At 32.7% G+C, this 22,078-nt stretch overlaps 1 protein-coding gene across 3 annotated transcripts in view; it reads left to right on the forward strand.

The window, feature by feature from the left end:
• Window positions 1-22,078, forward strand: part of LOC106713731 (tyrosine-protein kinase Src64B) — a 69,951-nt gene that overhangs the window by 22,147 nt on the left and 25,726 nt on the right. The window lies entirely within an intron of this gene.

Raw genomic sequence — 22,078 nt, forward strand, 5'->3', positions numbered from 1 at the left:
GGCCAGCACAATAGCTTTGTGGGTACCAGTATAAATTGCTATCATTAAGCGTACAATTCTAATGAAAATAATTAGTAAGCTGTACAAAAAATTGAATTTATTGTACAGCTTACTAGTTATTTCTTCTAGTTCGTAACGGGTATTCGTTAACTGGTCTCAAAATATGCGAAGCTAGCCTTAGGGGTGGTAATACATCTGCGTTTCCCTACCATATCAGGAATACGCTTAGATGTTTATGGAATGTTGGTTCTACAACCGTTAAGTTCTTGTTTGTTACTTAAAAAACTTTTGTAGTTAACTTACTACGAAGTGACTAAAATAGTGTAAATAAAGGATGCTCTAAAACACGCACAACAAAAACGCACAAGTTGAAAGTTCTAACTATCGCTGCTGGAAAGTTATACGTCGTGTAAAAATTGCAAATATTTAAAAAAAAATTAAAACCAGCAATCTGTGTAGTTTTTTACCGCAATAAATGTAATTTTAATACATTTGCTGAATTCATTTAAAATTGGATAATAACAAAACTATCTGTTTTTCGATACAATTTTTATTGGCGTCAATTATCTGATATTAATCATTATTTATCATGTTAGATAATAAAGTACAAGAATAATATGTGTTAGATGTTTAGATATGTTTTTTTCACACATACAAAGCATGTATGTTATCTTACGAAACTACAAATTACATCCCCATATCAAGACTTTAAACATGTAAATATGCATTCCGAGAAGTTTCTTTATCAATATTAGACGACCTTGAAATTTATTCCAAAACTAATGACGTCAATGATAAGTGAAGATTTTATACGCAATAGTTAGCCTCCGTAGACTATTTCTGTTAAAATAAACAGGGGTCATCTAACGAACGATGAAAAACAGATTTAAAACGCATGATCGTTGTACGAAATATTGCCGTGTAAATTTGGTTTCAGAATAAAAGCAGTTAAACACCACTACACGGAACTCGTAACATAAGCAACATAGCCATTGTTATGCCAGTGTGTGTGTGAGGTATTGTTTAGTGATGCCATTGACAAAATCTTAAATCCTCTAAAATTATTACATCGTTGTGGTATCTCACACATTTTGTAACTACCTGTAGATTACAGAGGATGTTTAAATAAAGAAATAAGCAAGTTAGAAGATATGCTTTTAAGGACAGTGTTAAATATTTTTTTTTAGTAAATCCATAGACTGCTGTTAAGACTTCTAGAACTTTTCGAAATGGTCAAGGAATAGCGACAATAATTAAACATTTCCGTTGTTAGGGCCTATCCATTGTAATACCATAGTTCTTAATTATGACCATAAAGTGAACATCCTGCTTATTTTATCAATACTAAGTAAAACCAAGAATATTTAGTTGAATTTTGAATCATCACAGAGTACATAAAAATCGGAATGTTATTGAACGTGTTAAGTAAGATAGAAGTTGGATCAAATAAAGAAAAGACTGCCGTATTTTGATGTAAAAATAGTATATTTCTGTACTTATAGGTCAAAACGACGGACAATGTCCCAAGTAAAGAAAATCCTTAATTACAGCCAGACAATACTACGCAATGCGCTTTTACGAACTGTATACAAAGGATATGGTGAGATTAACCCAGTTAACTGTTAACTTTACTATTGACTGATTGATTTTGTTTACACTCGCTTAACTTAGATTAATTTTGTTTTTAATTTACTTATTTAATATTATTATTACATTCCTGCAACAAAATTTGTAGTTGATGAGTAATTAGTACTTTTTTTTAAAGACTTAATAGCGTAGTTTTTATGTTAAATATTAAGCCTAACGATTAGTTAATGTAATCGAATCTAAATCAAAATTCAGAGGCTTAATTTAATAATATATTAGCAAGATAAAGTAATATTTTCGTAAGATATCGGCTTTATCTTTCCATATTTAAGCTGTTTCTTAGAAAAAAATCATTAAATGAGTAATCTTGGATTAACTAATCCTTAATGAATAATCCTTTCTTACCAAATCTAACACGTGACGAAAACAGGAAAATACAAGATATCTAATGGTTATCTAAAGGCAATAAAAGTATAATTTAAATTAAGCCAATTTTAATGGATTTAAATAAATTATTGCTTTAAATTGTATGTTTAAATCACATCTTTCATTGTTATTTATCGCAAGGTGTTTTAACTTAATAATAATTACATGTTATTTTTTTAAGTTTTTAATTAATTTAGTAAGAGTCCTTAACTTTGTTTACTCTGTCTCGGTTTCTTACATATAATAGGTGACATAATAACAAAGAAATTAAAGTTTCAAGTTTAGAGAGTCATTTAAGCAACGAAGTGTGAAAAATAAGAGGCATCTTAATGAGTGGATTGTTAGAGAAAAGTAGAAACACTCTGCGTACACTCGAAAGCGGCGAAATTAAATTGAAGTTTGCGAAACTAGAGCCGACGTTCAGGAAGTCATCATGGTTAATGACGTCGAAAACATAAACGTACCGAGGGACGTCAGATGAGAGCGAAAGTGATAAATATACGAATAATAAACATTATTTTTGAATTGCAAATTTTTTAACAGCTTTCTTAGTAACTTGTACTTTAGCGATAAGAATAACTTTCAGTTTGTCCTACTAATTTTATAAATACAATATTATTTATTGGGTTTATGAAGAAAACTCTAAGTAATACAGCAATTATTTAATGATTAGGATGAAAAGTACGTAAGTACCATATATTATTTATGAGCTATAATTTTCAAATTTAGCAAGAAGTCTTGAAATTTATAATCACATCAATACATTATGAGACATTCATATTATTGTCAAACGAGCTAAAAAATAGTTACTGAACTATGGTAAACTAGATTTAGCCCGCGACTCCGTCCGCGCGGAATTAAAAAAAAACTTTATAAGTAGATTATGTGTTCTTGGAGGCTATTTTAGAGATCCGTTGAGCCGTTCCGGAAATACGTTCAAACAAACATCCATCCACCATCTTAACATTCGCAGATATTGAATTTGAATAAAATTAATAATTTTTATATTTTGTAATGTTCCGTAAATGAATCAGAGTCTTTTATATGGCCTTAATGATATTTATTATGATGTAGAGACAGTTCGATAGTAACATTATTAATATAGACTGGTAACGTATCGGAACCAACGCGTTGTGGGTCACTGTCCTTTACATTGACTCTCTCGCAGCTAATAAATTCATTCAATCTACAGACTGTATGACAGAAAATTATAAACATCAATATGTAGTATTCTAGCTTTATGTCAGCTATAACGAGTATTGACTTGAACTTATTTTAAACTAAAAAAACAATTTAAACGCTATTTTTTATTAGATCTATTTATCACTAAATATTTATATTAGAATATTCATTTAACATTTTAAGATATTTATAAATAACTGCTTTCTTTAGTCTCATAATCTTACATGATTTACATATCTCACATATCCAATTAGGGCGTTGGCACAGAAACGTCACATTTTATCATGTCATCTTTTATTCATATTGCGCATTCCATCTCTTGAGTGTACATTCCTAATTACAGTCGAGGAATGAGCATCAAACAATCGTATCTGAGGCCGGTGACCTTAAGGTCTAAGGCACGTCTGTTTGTCATTAATATTTATACGATGCGTTTCCAGCTACAGCTTGCTTCACCGAAGCTCTACGAGCCACGTGTTAATTAACTGAAGTAACCATTGTTTCTTTACCAGAAAGCGATAAGTAGACATAGGTTGCACTTACAAGGAATGCTTGTTATAGAGTTATCGCTAATTGTTAACGTGTTAGTTTGAAGGTTGCTATCATCTTAATTGGCTTTTGAGAATTATATAGTATGCTATTTCTAGAAATAGATAATTATCATTTAATAATTTGCTCATTGTTAATAATTATTTGTCAAATATATTAGACCCACAAATCGCATTTTCAAGTACACATTATTATAAAAGGATCATGTTAAAACGACTAAGCATTTGATAAGCATAAAGAGTTGTTGACAGGCGGACGTGAGCCGTCAGACTCGTCGCAAAACTAACGAGGTTTCCACGAATGCAACCGACCCTATAGTACGCTTACAGAATCAGTAATCTTGGCACTAATATCGCATTAATGTTCCTCATATGCATACATTTATATTCCAACTGACTTCTCTAAGCATTTTCTCGAAGAAAGCCAACGGTATTTCGGCTAATCACAAGTCAATGACGAAATCATAGACACGATGACTGTCAAAACGTATAATTTTACATCTTGAGTTTGTCGACTCTCGGCTCAATATCGTTTAATTCGTCTCGTCTTATTTAGATTAATGTACTGTCAATAAATATGTTAAAGTTGTTAAAGATAATGCAATCTAATGGTGGACACGGGTCGTCAGAGTCCACAGTTAGAGATGGATCGATAATAAGTCAAGATAAACCGACATTCTCAATAGCCCCCTCTCGAGCATCTGCGCTCAATTGAATGAATGTTCTGACACACATTATGTTGTTAGTAAGGAGTGCCAATAGCTTTTTGTGCGTTGATTTTTTATAACAACAATTAGGGCGACGGCCTCGAATCAATCAATGTGGGCTAATTTTATTTCTTCTAGAGTACGTTAAAGCTTTATACATCGTTTTCTAATCTTAAAACTGCTTTTATATATAACAATATTAATATACTAGTATAAAATGCAGACAATGTTTTATATTTCTTTAACATCCGGTAAAAAATGTGTTCTCTCGTAGTCGTGACCTCGTGCCCTTGCTTAAAATCCATCTGCATTCAGCGTTTATATTCTATGAAAGATCACGTTGTGATGTTGTTTACACTTTAAAGCAAAAAAAATGTACATAAAAACAAATCAAAGTATGACTATATGTTTGAAGGCATCAAATAATGTTTTGAAGTTTACTGAACGGAAGTCTCGCTTCCTATAAACGTACGACAGTCATTAGCTTACTTGTTGATCGTGTCTCTATGATGACTTTCGGAACTACTGTAATTGTGCTGTGATGTTCTTCGTAAACATAGTATTAAATACGTCATTGGATAAACTGATGTTTGATAACTTGTTATTAAATGACTGGTGAAACAGAAGGTCCGTGTATGTTTGTTTGAATAAGCACTCGGGTTTAAGTAAAACTGATTTAGGACATTTCAAAATCTCCTTTAAAATGGGCTCAAATTATTTGCTTTGATAATCGTATGGTGACATTAAAGTATTCGATTCAAATAAATTTATTGAGTATAATTTACCTCTACATTATTGAACTTTTCACCCACGCAGTAGTATTAAGACCAAAAGAGGACAAAAACGAATTATTTATACAATTACATTGACTGACACCACACACACACACACACACACCCACTGACATTAGAGTTTGAGTTTCGTTCAATTTATATTATTCCTCATAATATTATCAGGTTATAGGGTACTAGTCAGCCTGGGTTATAGTTTTTTTTAAATATCTATTGCCCTTATAACAAATAAGGTCAGGACATCATTATACAGTTTGTGTAAACGAAAGATTTTTTATGCGTCATCGTTTTCTTCGAATCAATTGGAATGTTGTTTGCATTTAACGATACTTCCCGGCATTCCCTTCTTTGTATTCGAATTCAAGTAACACATTTAACGGCTCTTGTAAAACGGTTTTAAATATCTTACAATGTTTTAACATTATCATCGGCCAGTTATAAATTTGAATGATTGTCTTCAACGAAAATGGATAACCAATAGTCAATTTATCAGTTATTAAGATTCTTTAGCCTCCAACATCGTAATATTGTTTTAAAACTTTTCGTCAATAATAACGCAATATTAATCTTAATGTTATATGTAATCGTTTTCGAGAACGACTATTTTGCAAGACGAAATTAATTAAATTTAGGAACTATAGAATTATTGGAAAAAGACTTTTCGTGAATAGTTTTACTCAATATATTGTGCAAGTCCGCAAGTATTAAGGTATCTCGGTCCAGTTAACCCTGGCCTGAAATATCAGTAATGTTTTCATCTTGTCATTCAACGTCGTTTATAAGGATTCAGCTATCAAATATGTTTACATATAAATGTAAAGTAAATGTTCTTAATCTACTCATTACTAATTCAAAGATATCCGTGGTTCATTTGTTTTGTATGAAAGAAGATCAAAGACAAATCAGCTATGTTACCTATGGAAATAAATCATAACACTTAGATCTTTTACCATAACCATAACTTTTACAGTTACATATTAAATATATTACGATCATGAAATCTTTTTACATATATACGTCTTACTGGATCTCCACACAGAAAAGTCCTGAGCACACATATCATATGGTCTTCTTTTGGTCTCATATCGTTTCATTGCATCATTTCTGATTTAAGGCCAAGTATTATATTACATCAATTGGGTATAAATGTTTAACATCGATAGTAAAACGGGTCGTGTAACATTAACTTCAATTAAGGTTCCGAATCGGTCCATTAGTTAATCCGTCCCTTCGTTGTCGTGTAATAAAATTGCACGATATGCGGGACCTACATGACGTCTCTAATATAGGACAAAAGGGGTTTAATATAGCGGTAAACCTATTTATACCATACTCACGTATCATTTATAGTTAGTAAGGAAAGGAAGTGTTATGAAAATTGTCAATAAGACTCCTATGTACCTTGACTAATAGATCCTGAGAAATCATAATTATAAAATTACATAAGTCTACACGTTTGGTATTTTTTATTGAATCTTGTCGTTTAGTTTGAAAGATTTCATTAGGAATCCAAATGTTGGTTAACCAAAAGATTAAACTTAATGGTACAACGAATTTTGTCACATCAATAGTTAGTACACTAGTGCCATATTCAGAGTTGTTAATTGGTCACTGAGGGAGATTTTTAATGTAGATTTAGATGAGAAATGTTTCTAGGTGCGACAGAAATTGAATTGCCCAAGGCTTGAAATAAGTACTTGTCCAGTACATTTGGCGTTCATAATTTATACCTATAAGTTGAATTAGCCCCTAGCCTTAGGCGGTACACGACAGTTTCTCACGCACAGGTCCGACAGTTGTCCATGAACTCTACTCCTTGTGTCAAAACGTTGAACCCTAGGTTTGTTTGATTATTCTAATGTTTTCAACTCATTTACATTTAATCAATATTTATAATTTGAAAACTTATACCTTTGCATTTTTTAATATTTCAAGAACAAACAAGTATATAACATGGAAAAAATAAGAAGTAAAATAATATTTGTTTTCATGTACTACTATGGTTTAACAAGTTTTATTACAACATATTATCCAAAATACCTATAGTGTAGTAAAGTAAAGTTAATATCTTAACAAGTATCGTATTTTATAACTATATTTTATGCATAATTACGAATGGGTCGGCTCACCATGATGAATGTGCGATCCGGAGGTTTAGTCGTTTTTCCCTTCCCACACTTTTCTTATAAGTAAATGATGGGGAGGAAATGTGGAATTGCCAGAGGAGGGGACATAGGAAGGGGAAATATTTTATGTGCGTCACATCCTCCATCGGATGTCTATGGGGAGCGGTCGCTTCGCCGTTTCGGCAAATTAGAGTGGTCATTTGCTTGTTTCCCACTTTATAATATAAAAGAATAAAAGTATTTTTAATGACTCAATAAAAACGTCGCAAATGGTAAAGTTTGAACAACTCCTTTAAACACTTGTATTTTTAAACTCGTTGACTTAAAGCCTTCGTGAGTCAGAAGTGCTTTTTGGTTTTTTAATAACAATCGGACTTGAATATTTTTATGGAATTTTAGGTCATTTCTGAAGAATGCTGTTACAATTATTGATTTAACGGAAACACTGTATATACTTTACGGAGAGAAAAGAATACCAAAGGTTTATTTCTTCAACAAAACCACTCAAATAGGAACATAATCTATGGTATTAAATTTTTAATCTATAATATAATATAATAAAACTATTGTTAAACACTGGAAATTTTTATTTTGCTATTTAAATGGCTTCTGATTCCAAACATGTCATATGCTATATGCTTCACCAGTGGAATAGCTCCTTTATGTGTTTTGTCCTTGCGTTGTATAATTTGTTCACCATTTATGAGAGGAAATAAATAGTAATTCAGCAATTTCAAGTAATGTTCTCAGTATCTTCACGTCTTTAGTAATCATGTTACGCATCCATCTATGATTCGATAGACACATGAAACCGTTAGAGTCGGCTATAACCAATAAATCGCTTTTAATTGACACATACGCGTTGACCTATTTCTATTGGTGTAGACACGTGTTGCCCAAACCGGTTGTTATTAATTTACTAACTACAGTGATATAGTGAAAATAGTGGAATATTAGGGTGCAACATTGTGAACTTCGTAATGAAAAAAACATCAATATGTTGTAGATATAGTTTTTCCGATAGTATCCTTTTAGCCGAAACAGTTTTGCATACCTAATACTTGTAAGACTATTTGCCGGCCGCGTTAATTTTTTTTTTCAATCTACATTCTACTTTATAAATATTAGTCATTGGGAGCAAAACCCAATCATTTATATTTGTTTATAAACCTTGCTTCTAGTGAGTAATAAATTCTATAAATCTAATAATAATTGTCACAATAAGGAACCTTGTGATAAGTAGTCTCTTTTGAGGAAACGACACTTGAATGAGTGTCAGTTAGCTTAGTTTTTGCTAGGGATTACCAGAAATTGCCGCGGTTTCCTCTACAAATCATACAAAATATAATGTGTCATTTATATAATAATAATACACATGCTTTCCTCTTTTAATTGTTTTCAATTCGTTTTCAGCTTAATTGTCTAAATTCACGTCGTTTGAGGGAAAGTGTTGTGTTTATTTCATTTTTTTTTTCAAGGTGCTTTTTAACGCGCGGGCGCGTGCGCTCTTCTTAGATCGTACGTACAATTCCTACATAAACACTTTCATATGACATCATATGTTTGATATTTCGCGACCGCGCCCGCGAATAAATAATTAGCCTTAGAGCTTTTGCGGGTTGTTTGAAAAATAAGCGTTGGATAAAGAAAAAGCGAGACAAATATTCCAGAATCATGCCATTAGGTACTCGTAACCTCTTATTATGTGCTCTCCAGTTTACATTACATGGATATTTAAACTCGTACAAAGAACTCTGTAGGTTTAATAAGAGCGCAAGTATAACTAAGTCGAATTTTACTTGTTCCACCACCGATTAGATTTTTTACATTTTTATCGTGTGTACGCGAGACTGGCTTTCGAGATCCCATATATAATTTCCAAGGGCTGTCACTTCGCTAAAACATTTGCGATAAAGATACAGCGAAAGTAGGTAACTTTAAGTGATTATTGCTAAATGTTAAAAGCATTCACGAAGAATTAAATGGAGAAATCACAGATTAGGTACACCATAGACATTTTAAGTGACGAATTTTTACTCTTAAAAATTTTTGAAACGCAACCCTAAATACGTCAATAACTTCAAAGGGGAACGATCTAAGCATTCCGGGTGCCGAATCTGCTTATTAATTAACAAAAGCAGTTGTGATTGAAATGGGAAGCCCGTCGTTTGAAGTCCCCGAAAAAATACGAACCTATAATTAGATGCATACGGGACAGCGGCAGTTCCCACAACGTAGCAGCGCATGTAATTTTAGAATGCATGTGAAAGTCGTAAATTTGTTGTAACTCCCCTTAAATCTACATTTCTACCATAAAATATTGACTTGTATAATAAAGTTTGAAAGACTCACAGTAAAATAATCACATATTTTGAAGTAACTTAAAGTTGACAATTAACACCATTTTTCTACGCACTTCTCTTAATATATAACTCTAGATCTATACCTTACTACTGCATCTAGTAATTTAATGGTCAATAAAAAAGTCGACTAGTATTTGGTATTAAAATCTACACTAAGGGGCTGCGCGTAAGTTACCATTTAACCTCTTTGATTGTGGCAGATCTAATTTTGCGTTATGTGGTTTACTTTTTGTAATTTAATGATGCCTTTAAATATAACAGCTCATTCCAAAGCTGATATTAATTCATCATAATATTTGAGAGGAAATGCATAGACATGGACAATGACGTCATTTCAAATATCGTCTCGATTAGGACCTATAAAGTTGGGACGTTGCTCCGGATCCGATGTTTGTAGTGCGCTGACCTCAGCTTGATCGTTAAATAAACTTTTACAATATAAAATATAGTGGCTGTGTTGTTCCAAACGAAAGTTTGTAGAAAGAGCTAATTCTCTGCATCGGGTCGCACAATTTGATGAAGTATTTTAAGCATCTATGGGACAAAAATCATTTGAATGTAAAAATGTCCTTAGTGGCTAATTTCAAACCTGGTCTTTTAGTATCATATTTATTCATTTATTTATATTATGAATTCACATTCTTAATTCAAATTTAACTTTTTTATACGTTTACTAGCTGTCGCCCGCGACTCCGTCCGCGCGCAGTTAAAAAATGGGGGGGGGGGTATGAAAAATAGATGTTGGCCGATTCTCAGACCTACTGAATATGCTCACAAAATTTCATGAGAATCGGTCAAGCCGTTTCGGAGGAGTATGGGAACGAAAACTGTGACACGAGAATTTTATATATTAGACTAGCTGTCGCCCGCGACTCCTTCCGCGCGCAGTTAAAAATGGGGGGGGGGGGGTATGAAAAATAGATGTTGGCGGATTCTCAGACCTACTGAATATGCTCACAAAATCTCATGAGAATCGGTCAAGCCGTTTCGGAGGAGTATGGCAACGAAAACTGTGACATGAGAATTTTATATATTAGATTGATCGCCAGTGACTTCGTACACGCGTTATTAAAGAAAAAAATTAATTAGTAGCCTATGTGTTCTTCTAAATCTAAGACATGTTCTAGATCTATGCCAAATTTCAAGATCTGTTAAGCCGTTCCGGATATACGTTCAAATAAACATCCGTCCATCTATCCATACAAGCATTAGCAATCATATTACGATTAATATTATGATAGTCTTATTAGCATGTATTACTACTACTCGTATTTAAAGTTATCTTCATAAAAGTTACGTATATTTCGTATAATTTTAGCATAACATTGTGCCATTGAAATTGCAATAACAGTTCATAATTTAGTGTTTTCTATCATTCATTATGAAAATGATCTAGCAATGTTTTAATATTTCTTGAATATATATTCAGTTATGAATTATTGATTAACGCGAGGTACATTACACATGTGGATAGAATTTATAACAAGCGTTATGAATATTAATAATTTAGGGATATTTTTTTACTGTTCTTAATATATTATGTACCATCGAGGAGTTCTTATGGTGACAATTCACTGAATGATATTCCATCCTAAGTGGGAAGGAAATTTAATTCTTACACTGTGTATATTAAAGTGATTCTGCGACAGTTTTGTCGTTCTGTAACTGACCTTTTGCACTATCAGTTTTTTTCATACGTGACGTATTCTCTGGCTATCGCTATGTAGTCAAATTATGCGTGGCTCCAGTTAACAAATTATCAATCAGATATTCGTGAATATGTTGATAAAATTTGTTGCGAAATACAAATGAACACGTGTTTATATAATTACATATTATTATTTTGATAATAATTAATTAGATAATTGATTAAAAAGCAAAGCAAGATAATTTTAGAGAGTAAAATTATAATTGTGTTTTTTCTAAAGTATACGTTTTCTTGTTTCAGGTACGAGAAATGTAATTCATGTTTACATTTGGTAAGGTTAATTATTATCATTCAATTTGTAAAATTACTAATTACCTGAAAATGAGCCATGAAAATGTTTAACGTTCGTATAGTTAGTACAATCAAATTAACAACTAATTAAAAATATGAATTTAATCATTTCACGTTTTCACTCTATGTTCTACAATACGGTTGGCCGATCACAAATCTTTCTACAGAACAATTTGAGGAACAAATTATGATCACCCACGAGCTATTCAGTTGGGCGATAGAATTACCATTTACGTGGTTTCCCGTGCGTGACGCGTATGGGCCTCGGATCGTCGACCCACAGTCAAAGAAAGCCTACGCCTATCGCCACACAGGACTATGACCTCTGTATTTATGGTGAAACAATTTTAACAATGCTTCGTTGTAACAACTTTAACTGAATCAACCTTGATTCATGCGAGGAAAATGAAATAAGGGCGTAAGTTCATTATCGCCTCGAAATTACTCGGACATGGCGCCAGATTTTTACTTCGATCGTTGAATAAAACTATGTACTATAGCAATGCTAGTAATTGATTAAAGAACAAAAACAGGTTTTCACATATTCGAACATAATTTTAGTAGCCAGTTCGTAGCAATCGTAAGTTACCAAAACACTCTTAGAAATAGTTAATGTCATTCATTTCATTCTGATGATAAAACTGTGATAGAATTTTTTTTTTATACCGGTGTTTCGGCAGTGAAAACTTACGGTAAATGATAACGGTAACTAAGCAGCAGTCAGCTAACATATGCCATGTTATTGGAAAAGGAATCTAATCTACATTTAGTAAATAACTTTAATTAATGTGAGTTTCATTCGTGAATCAATCAAGTACAATCACACAGTTAGTTGGGCATAAATGTTAACAATGTATTAATGTCCGGAGTAGTGATGTAGGGTCAAACATTTGACAATTCAAAAAGGGCCTGGGAAAGACTCCAGGCTTGTATAATCGCAGACATTAGACACCACCCATTAAGAACTGGAAACTACAGATTTCTCACTTTCAATGTAACCGCACAAACAATGCGATGTTGATTGTTTGTAATTATGTTTGAGTTTACAGAAGTGGATATTACTGCGGTTGCGATGACGTCATCTAAATTGCCGCTTACGTTTCCAAGTATGAAATTAACGAATTAGTATGCGAGATTAATACAACGGGTCTCAGGAGCGAACCCTGTGGGGACTACTTGATCGAAAATATACAAATTGCGGAACAGACGGCCCAGGTCACTTAGTGTTCTGGAAAAGAACGATAAATTTATATAACCGTGGTCATGTTTATCTTTTGTTACAATTCTTGATAATATTTGGACAATGCATATTGAAATTGTTTGTACTTTCCCTTTGTTTAATTAATCATCATATCACCTCATTCCACTCACGTGCAGTCGACCACAAGGTTCTGTAACCTTAATATAATCTTACTAATATTATAAATGCGAATGTTTGGATTGACGGATGTTTGTTTGAAGGTATCTCCAGAACAGCTCAATGGATCTCGATGAAATTTGGAACAGATGTAGAACATAGTCTAGAAGAACACATAAGCTACTAATTGCGTTTTTTTTAATTCCGCGCGGACGGAGGTGCGGGCTACAGCTTGTATGTTATAACATTAGTCTATTCAAATAATAGTGTAATTTTCAGAATGTCAAATGTAAATACTTACGTTTCTAACGTGTTCCGTAAAGATTATATTATTTATTTATAAGTGTTTTTTAAACTGGTTACTAAATAAAAATACAAAAATGAAACAAGATATAAGGTGAAATCAACACCGAATATAATTCAAGGGGCATCTATAAAGCTTTTAGGGATTTTGTCTTTACGTTGTTTCGGTTGTTACTTGAGAGTGTTTTATCGACTGAATACAAATAAGTAAAGAATGTTCTTACTACTTGTACAGTTTATTTTTAAGATCTCTTTTCTTTAATATTCTTACACCCATTTCTGTATCGATGAAAAAAAAAATTGCATCATGATTTTTCAATTTTGAATAGAGTATATTACCCTACGTTTATTTGCTTATAGCCACCCCAAGTTTTGTGTTTAATGACATTCTTAATGACGAATGACTCACGTATGTCTGCTATAACTGTTGAAACTAAAAAGTTCACTCGAATGTAATAATGAAAGTGTAATAATAACTAGGTCGGTTAATGTATAGAGCAGGGATCCCCAAACTATTTTGGACAAGTGATCCCTTTTTCCAAAATGAACTGTTACTTCAGACCCCCCATGGCCAAATTACCTACTTTTAAGATCAATTATTATTATTATTCATTCCGACTTAGGTCAATAGAAGAAGACAGAGTGAAAATTAGCAATGTTCAATATTCCAATATCGAATCCTTTGGGAATCCCTGTTCTAGAGTAAATCAGTAGCTTTTATTTAGTCAGTGAAACACCGCTTTCCCGTTAGTTTGTAATAGTTAATTAGTTCGGAAAACTAACGCAATCACAGTCGTATTTGAACAAACGAGAAACCTTCATAAGCGCGAAAATTCGCAGACCCTTGGACTCTCGCTTATCCAGGAAACACTTAGTAGTAGATAATGATTAATAATACATGACTTTATCAAATAAATGTATGCCGGATTCAGTCTATTTATAAAAATTTCAGCAATCAATTAACGAAACTGAAAAAAAAATTTAACAAAGTTGAAAAATCTGAGTTAAAAATTTGTTTTTGTATGTATGTTTCGTCAGTGAAAGCGGTTGGATGGTCAAATAATAACAATTGCTTTAACATGCACATACGCAACCTCATTGTCGATGATCGCACTGCATGTAAGACAAGTACATTGTGTTACGCAATTATAACATCGAACGTATAATCATAACGTATCATGTTTTGTAACTGTTATGTAAATAACGACGTATGGTAATACTGTTAACGGTTAACTCTTGTTACTCATATGACATCTTTAAATTAAAATTTTCAAGTTAACTAAAAGAATAACTGATTTATTCGAAGTCACTTTAATGGTATGGAACAATGCCTTAATTTAAATTATAATATTAAATAACTAGGATTAACTAAATGAAAATGAGAAGAGTATTTTACCTCGGCCACGTGCTTGAAAAGATATGATCTCCAACTTACCTTGGAAAAGTTAGAAATAAAGTGTGATTACATAAAATCCGAGAGTGGACAGGAAATACGGGTGTCCCCGAACTGTTTCGATTCGAAAGACAATATGGAGTTAAATATGGAGAACTGGCCGTTTATCTGAGATGCACTTCAATGAAAAGGAGATTAATTAAATTATAATTAATTAAACTAAGCCTTACTACTACAGTCCTTAAACAATTTATTCGTTTATTCGTCCAGATTTATTCGTTTATTTTACGTGCACATGCCGGACTGTTTTAACTTGTATGTCTAAATATACGCTAGTCAGTCTAGCCCAAGTTCAGGGACCTGGTAATGTATAGTATTTAGTCTAGCACGAAGAATAATTTGCGAACTGCACTACTGTTCACTGACTTACATTAGTTTGTACGAGTATAATGTAAGGTAGACTATTTCTAGTCACATCAAGTCATTTTTCAATGTGTATATACGGGGACAAATAAAAAGAAATTTGGTGTTATCGTTTTTTATTCAACTAGTGTAATCCGTACTGTTAGAATAAACACGTGTTATTTCCAAAATTGTATAAGCAAATGAATATCACCGAATTAAAATGAGGATGATTCAGTTTATTGAATCGTATTTTTTTTATATAATAAGAATCTAATTTTTTTCCTAGAAAACTATTTCTAATCGCTTCTAAATAAAAATACTATTATGTAGCTAATAATAAAACTCGTAAATAAAGTTTCAAAGGATCGACCAAAAATACCATATATGTATTATTAAAACGGCAACCTTTTCGCACACAAGCACGTAACATTTTTATAAATTGTCAATGTACACGTGCATGAAATTAATAAATACCTCAACCTACGTTCAAAACAGACCGGCAACTTGCGAGGCCTTTGCGGACGCGTTGAAACCGTGCGTGCTACCAGATACCTACGGTCAAACTCTTGCCAACATCAACAGAGTACGTTTTTAGAATTATTTCTCTGTTGTATGCATACTTTTGGAGTTATATTGTAAATACCTAATAATTTGAATATTTTTAATACTACGACTAATATTTGTATTGTGATCTCTAAAAACGTTGTCACAAATGGTGTATCGTCATCAGCTCATTGTACGTACCCACCGAGAGGCTCAGAGGCCTAGTCAACCACGCTGGTCAAGTGCGGGTTTTTTGACTTCACACATATCTTTGAATTTCCTCTCAGATATGTGCGGGTTGCATTACGATGTTTTCCTTCACCGTAAGAACGTCGGATAAATGTACATATGTAAATCGAAAAACACTTTGGTGCATGGTGGGATTCGAACCCAGGACCAAGATTGCAAGTCAAGTGCTTAACCTCTGAGCCACCGACGCTCTCACAAATGGTGTATACATAATAGAATTCATTCTTTTTGTTAGAGAAGATAATTTAAAAGATATTATATACAAATCGTAACTCAATTATATAATGTAAATTATTCTTAACTATCATAAACTTTTACAACGATGATAAGTCTCGAAATGGAACTTTTTCGTTGACAGTAAAATAAACTGTAAAATATGCTGACTTAAATTTTATTATCAATTACTCCGTACTGACATAACTAAAGCAGTAATTAAAGCTAAGTACGTACGTAAGTAAGCTATGTTTATCCACGTAACCGCAGCCGATGAACAGCTTGACTTTGAAACGTTGCTTCCACGTGGTTACATCTTCGAGGTAAACGATATTCGGTACTACCCTACACAATCTCGCATAACTTAACTATTAAACAAATACTGTGCTGTTTGTATTTAAAGTTGGTATTGTGTTATTTGAAACAACTTAAATTATTTACCCAATATACGTAATTGGACTATTTATATAGCTACGATTAAAAAAAAAAACTTGAGAGGTGTTAAGTGACACCCGGATGGAACGAAGTTCCTTTCTATTAATTAGTGAAGGAACCAATGTTTATTCTATGAATAAAAAACTTAAGTCTTCACAAGAAGTACATTTTATTTCTATGAATTTTCGTTATATATTGTCACGTCGTTGCCATGGTGAAGTAACGCTCATTCGTCGTTAACATACTTACTATAGCGAAAAGTGTCGTGACAACTTATCGTAAGAATTTTTTCCGTCTAGCCCCCTTTCATAACGCGTGATAAGGAACTTCGTTCCAATAGTATGTAGTCTGCACCATTTTTACGAATGTAAACAAAACTGTAAAGTATCTCCATATATATATGCCTCCACCAATGATATAAAAGCATTTGTACTGTTTGTTTCTCACCAGTTTCCATAACCATGAGTGCATACTGCTGATTTTAGGTATTTTTAAAAGAAGGATGACAATGTGTTACGACAGTGTAAACCCACTGTGACACTTTATATTGAGTATTTTGTCTATGCAATGTTTATAGGTATCCGTGTGCACTCGGTCCATCTGTTTGATAAGCTCAAACGAACATAACGTGCGACGGACGCGACACAGTGCATGTGCCTCAGTGCAATTGACCGTGTGATGTAAAGGCTGGACGTATGCTTACGGACAGTTAATTAACTATAGGACTGTTAAAACTTTATATTATTTATTAAGAAAAAGGTTGACTTAAAATTGTCGATAGTCTTTTGCGAAATTTATTTAAATTGACGTGAAAAGTTACACCTTCAGTTACAAAAGTATATTGTAAATTTTGCTGTAAATATCAAGAAAAGACGTCATATCTTCAACTTTATTTCGTTATCATAACAGATTTGATATTTAAATTATCTATTATACTCACCGATAACCCTGTAACAATATGCCGTGTTGCGACGTGACCGCATTTCGTCGAGACGAGGCGTGTGGTCAATCTGTCCGCGCTACGTCGCGATGCACAAATAGACCTCGCACGTGTAAGGTCACTCCACTATTGGCACTTGTACATGCGGTCACTTCTAAATACCTGTATTGTTTATCATATCTTCTGTTAGCTCTACAGACCTTTCTGGTCCCTGGCTTGGTCCAGCAATTTCTTCCAACAGCTCTCCAACTTAACACTGTAATATTATTACTATTACTACTACAGAAAGTGATGTTTCCTCTTCATATGCGTCTCTTCTTCCATCAAATCCACTTCCCTTTCCCATCATTTCGTTATAAGAAAAGGGTGGGAAGTTAAAGAAGATTAAAATTAGGCATGATTAAGATGGGCGTGACGACTGCAATAACGAATGCGCTAGCAAGAGGGAAGAAAGCGAAGATCGTCGACCCCACATAGAGTGGGATATGGACAGGATGATGATGAATATGTCTATTGTAAGAAATATAAATTTAGTGTAGATTTCTCCAGTTACAGGTAAATAAAGAAAGTTAGAATGTAATGGACGGGTTATGAGGAAATTTCGAAAGTAGATATCAATGTGAACTTTGTTTAATATGTATTAAAAAATATAAATATTGTTAAGGTAAATTCAAGAATATATAAGTGCCTGGTAACAAGAAATCTTATACGAGCTTTCGATTGTCAACAACGATTACACGTAACCTCATTTATCGGTCATGAGGGTCGTTTACCATCGCTCGTGAACGAAAGCTATTCTTAACTGAGTCAGTACCAACTATAGAGCTATAAACATATAGACATGTATAAGTTTAAACGTGGACCAATCACCCCTTTTGAAGTATGATATTATTATTTTTTTTTAAGAAATTGTTTGAATGATGATAAAAGAATACAAATTACTATGTCTTGTTGATTTAAAATTTTCATAAATCATAGGTTTTTATTGACATTCCTTTTTGTAACGGAAGATGTCGAACACAAACTCAAGTTATTTAACAAATTGTAATAAAAACTTTTTACTACAGGAATTTCTATTATTGTGTTTCAAAAATCGAAAGAAAGAACATTCCAGCTCATTGAATATCTCTCACAACTCACAAAAAGTTTAATGATAAATTATTTAAATTACATCGTCTCAGTTATTTTTTTAATCATCCAGCTCTGTGTCATCAATGATGTATCGGGTCACGCCTTTAGCCAACAATGCACACATTGATGTACAGAAAATATTCTTACTAAGTAGCGTACATGTTGACCCGCGATGTTTACGTAGAAACCTTTTCATTTCTCTGTTCTGACTTGATTGATGCTCTTTGTAAATAGCTTTTCAATTTTTATATGAAAAAATGTATAATTCAACTTCTATTATATATATAATAAACGTAGTAGTGTTATTAGTATTTGTGGTTTCCATGGCATGGATAACGAAGGTTAGACACTAAGTTATGGTGTAACTTTAACTGCAGGGATTAGGAAACTCACTTATGCGCATTCTAAACCCGAATGAAACATACAATGTAAGCTTTAACTACGTAGTGTGCACTGAACTTGTTTATTATTATAGCATTAGATGGCACAATGATCTATGCTTACTTAAATGTAACTTAACGTATATGAAAACGAGAGAACAAACTGCACGCTTCTTTTAGATTTAGTCGATACATGCAACATTTAGGCGTTTTTATGCAAATTCCTATAATGATGTTTTATTCAGATCCGTAAAAGTTTTACGAATGTTAAGTTGTTTTACGTATTTCATCCGGTCGATAGTAATATATGTGATAGTAAAATAAGCATTGAATAAAGTACTTTGTTATATCTGACTAAAAAGATTGTGGTCATGTAATAACTTTGCTCCTACAAATAAGCTATTGTTATTTATTTATATCTGCCACGTGTTAGCAATATTATTAAATTGGTTCTGCTGAACATATTGGTTTTCTTTATGGAAGCAATAAGCTGCGTTCCTTCCATTTGAAAAATGGCGTCGTACCTAGTAGTTTTATAATCTGTGCAGCAGAGTAGCGCTCTATTTCACACTTGAAATGTTTGAGACTTGAGACGTCGGCGACGGCGAGCAGTCTTTGAACCTCGGTGTACAATGTCTGTGCTCACCTTAACGTGAATGCTACCAGCTGATTTGAATGGTACAGTCACATTCGTTTATGGTATTCTACTTTCAGATATTACCTTGCTCCTCGCAATGAATTTAAGCTCCGCACCTTCGTAGGGTGAGTTGCCCTGTAAAAAACATATTAACCGTCCCTCTTATTATCTTGGAAAGAACACAGACAAATATATGTTTTAGAAGAAGTGTCCCATCAGTTGAATTTTACAAATCACCAATTAGTTGTTATGTAATAAAAAACATCTGTGGGTTACCTGCACTGTACCTATGGCGAATGTATGATATTGTACTTGTACACTCTAACATTATATACCAATCTTTAACATATGATGGTGTATAAGTAGTTGAAAAAATTATCATTTTAGAGATAGAACACCGCCAATGAGGGCGACTGTACCTTAACATTCTACGTATTGATGTACGATATAGGATTATGTTTTGTATTTTAAAAGGGTTCTATATTCAAATAGTATATTAAGAAGTCTAGACAGTCAGTTAGCAACTTTTGTATGAATTTAGAAAACATGGTATATATTTCTCATATGTAGCATATTGATTTTATGCAATAGGTAGAAATACATAGCATTATATATTTATGCTAATAAGTAATAGTCGTGTTAAAAAGCCGTTCCCTCGGTTTATGAAACGCAAATAAAGAGGCTTTCTTCCTCTATTCGAGTGGTGTGGGCGATGAGATGACGCTTTTGTTCCGCGTTGTTCCTTTTTCCATTATCTTTTGTTATACATATGGTACTAGTCCTACAGCCTAAGGCTTTCTACACTAGGTGACCCTCGCAGAACTTTGTATATATACGTATAAAATATTTTTTTTCAAAGATAAAATTCAAACTATAAACTATTGCTCTCAAATTTATTTAAAGGTTACTTAGTGTATAATTCTTATATTAAATCTACACTGACCACTACGTAAAGAATTTGACGTTGGCAGAAACAATCGAAAACTAAACAGAAATTAATAATATCTACTTTCTCTTCTCAATTCGCTGTAAAAACAAGAACTGAAATAAGTGTAACTTTTCATTATTTTAGTACTATTTGTCAGCCACGACTCAGTCCGCGCGTAATTAAAAAAAAAACTTAGTAGCCTATGTATTCTTCCAGACTATGATCTACATCTATGCCAAATTTCCGATCAGTTAAGCCGTTCTGGAGATAGCTTTTAATAAACATCCATACAACCATCTATCCGTCCAAACATTCGCATTTAAAATATTAATAAGATTCGCGCTATCGCAATGTATATTTCAATTTAATTATTTTTTCGATTCAATCTAGGTCAGTGGGCCCTTTCTGTGTAACATCAACTACTCGTATACCTGTTCAATGTGTCAGTCGATTCAATGATGAAACCAGATACACTTCGTAAAACTAGGTCGAGCTCGATCCTTACTGAATTGTCATTAATTAAAACTTTGCGCGTCGAAATATTGTTACTGTCAGATTTCGTTTTAAGTGTTCGTACAATTTGATAATCATAATAAATTCGTATTTTTATTTGTTTTTAGAAATGCTTAAGATTGCTAAATTAATCGATGTGGTTCTTAATAGAAGCAAAAATCTAGTAATTTGTTACTTATTGTCTTCTTATGTTAAAAAATAACTCTTAATTATCGATGATTTAGTCAAGAAAAAATCTCTTGAATTACCTATATACTATATACTATTACGTATACAGAAGCGGTTTATTTTTAGTCAACGAGATCACAAATTGATAACTTTACGATGCAGTTTTGCAATAACTTTCACTGTCTAAACAAGTCGTTACGATTGGTGTTTATACTGCTTGTTTCAGTTTACCTGTAATAAGACTTATGTTTTATTTAGACCTGTTCTTGTAAACTGTAATTGCAACAAACTTATTGCTGGCCAGCAACACGATTGTGGATTTAAAAGATTTAATTTACAGTCCAACTTGGTTAAATGAGAAACATCTATAAGCGAGAAATAAGGGTTTGAGAGAAACCTCTTTAAGCGAGAAAAATATTGCGGTCCCTTGAACAGCCATATATTCAGGTTCGGCCTTTTGAAAAATGTACAAATTCACCCAAATTTATTCAGCCGTTGTAGAGTTACTTGGTTAAAACATCCATGATTGTACCATCCATACAACCTTTGACAGAGCTATTGCTGTCATAATTATCTGGCTATTAATTAAGCAATAAAAGACTTTTGCAATCAATTTCTAAGATTTCACTATTACTTTACTGTTTTCATTTTTTATATATTAAAACTAGTGGTTTAACGGTTACATTTCTTTTTATATAACTTGATTATAAGTTTTTCACACCAAGCGGTGTTATAACTATTGTTAAAGTTAAAA

The sequence above is a fragment of the Papilio machaon genome, chromosome 12 (assembly GCF_912999745.1).
Source record: "Papilio machaon chromosome 12, ilPapMach1.1, whole genome shotgun sequence".
Classification (NCBI taxonomy): domain Eukaryota; kingdom Metazoa; phylum Arthropoda; class Insecta; order Lepidoptera; family Papilionidae; genus Papilio; species Papilio machaon.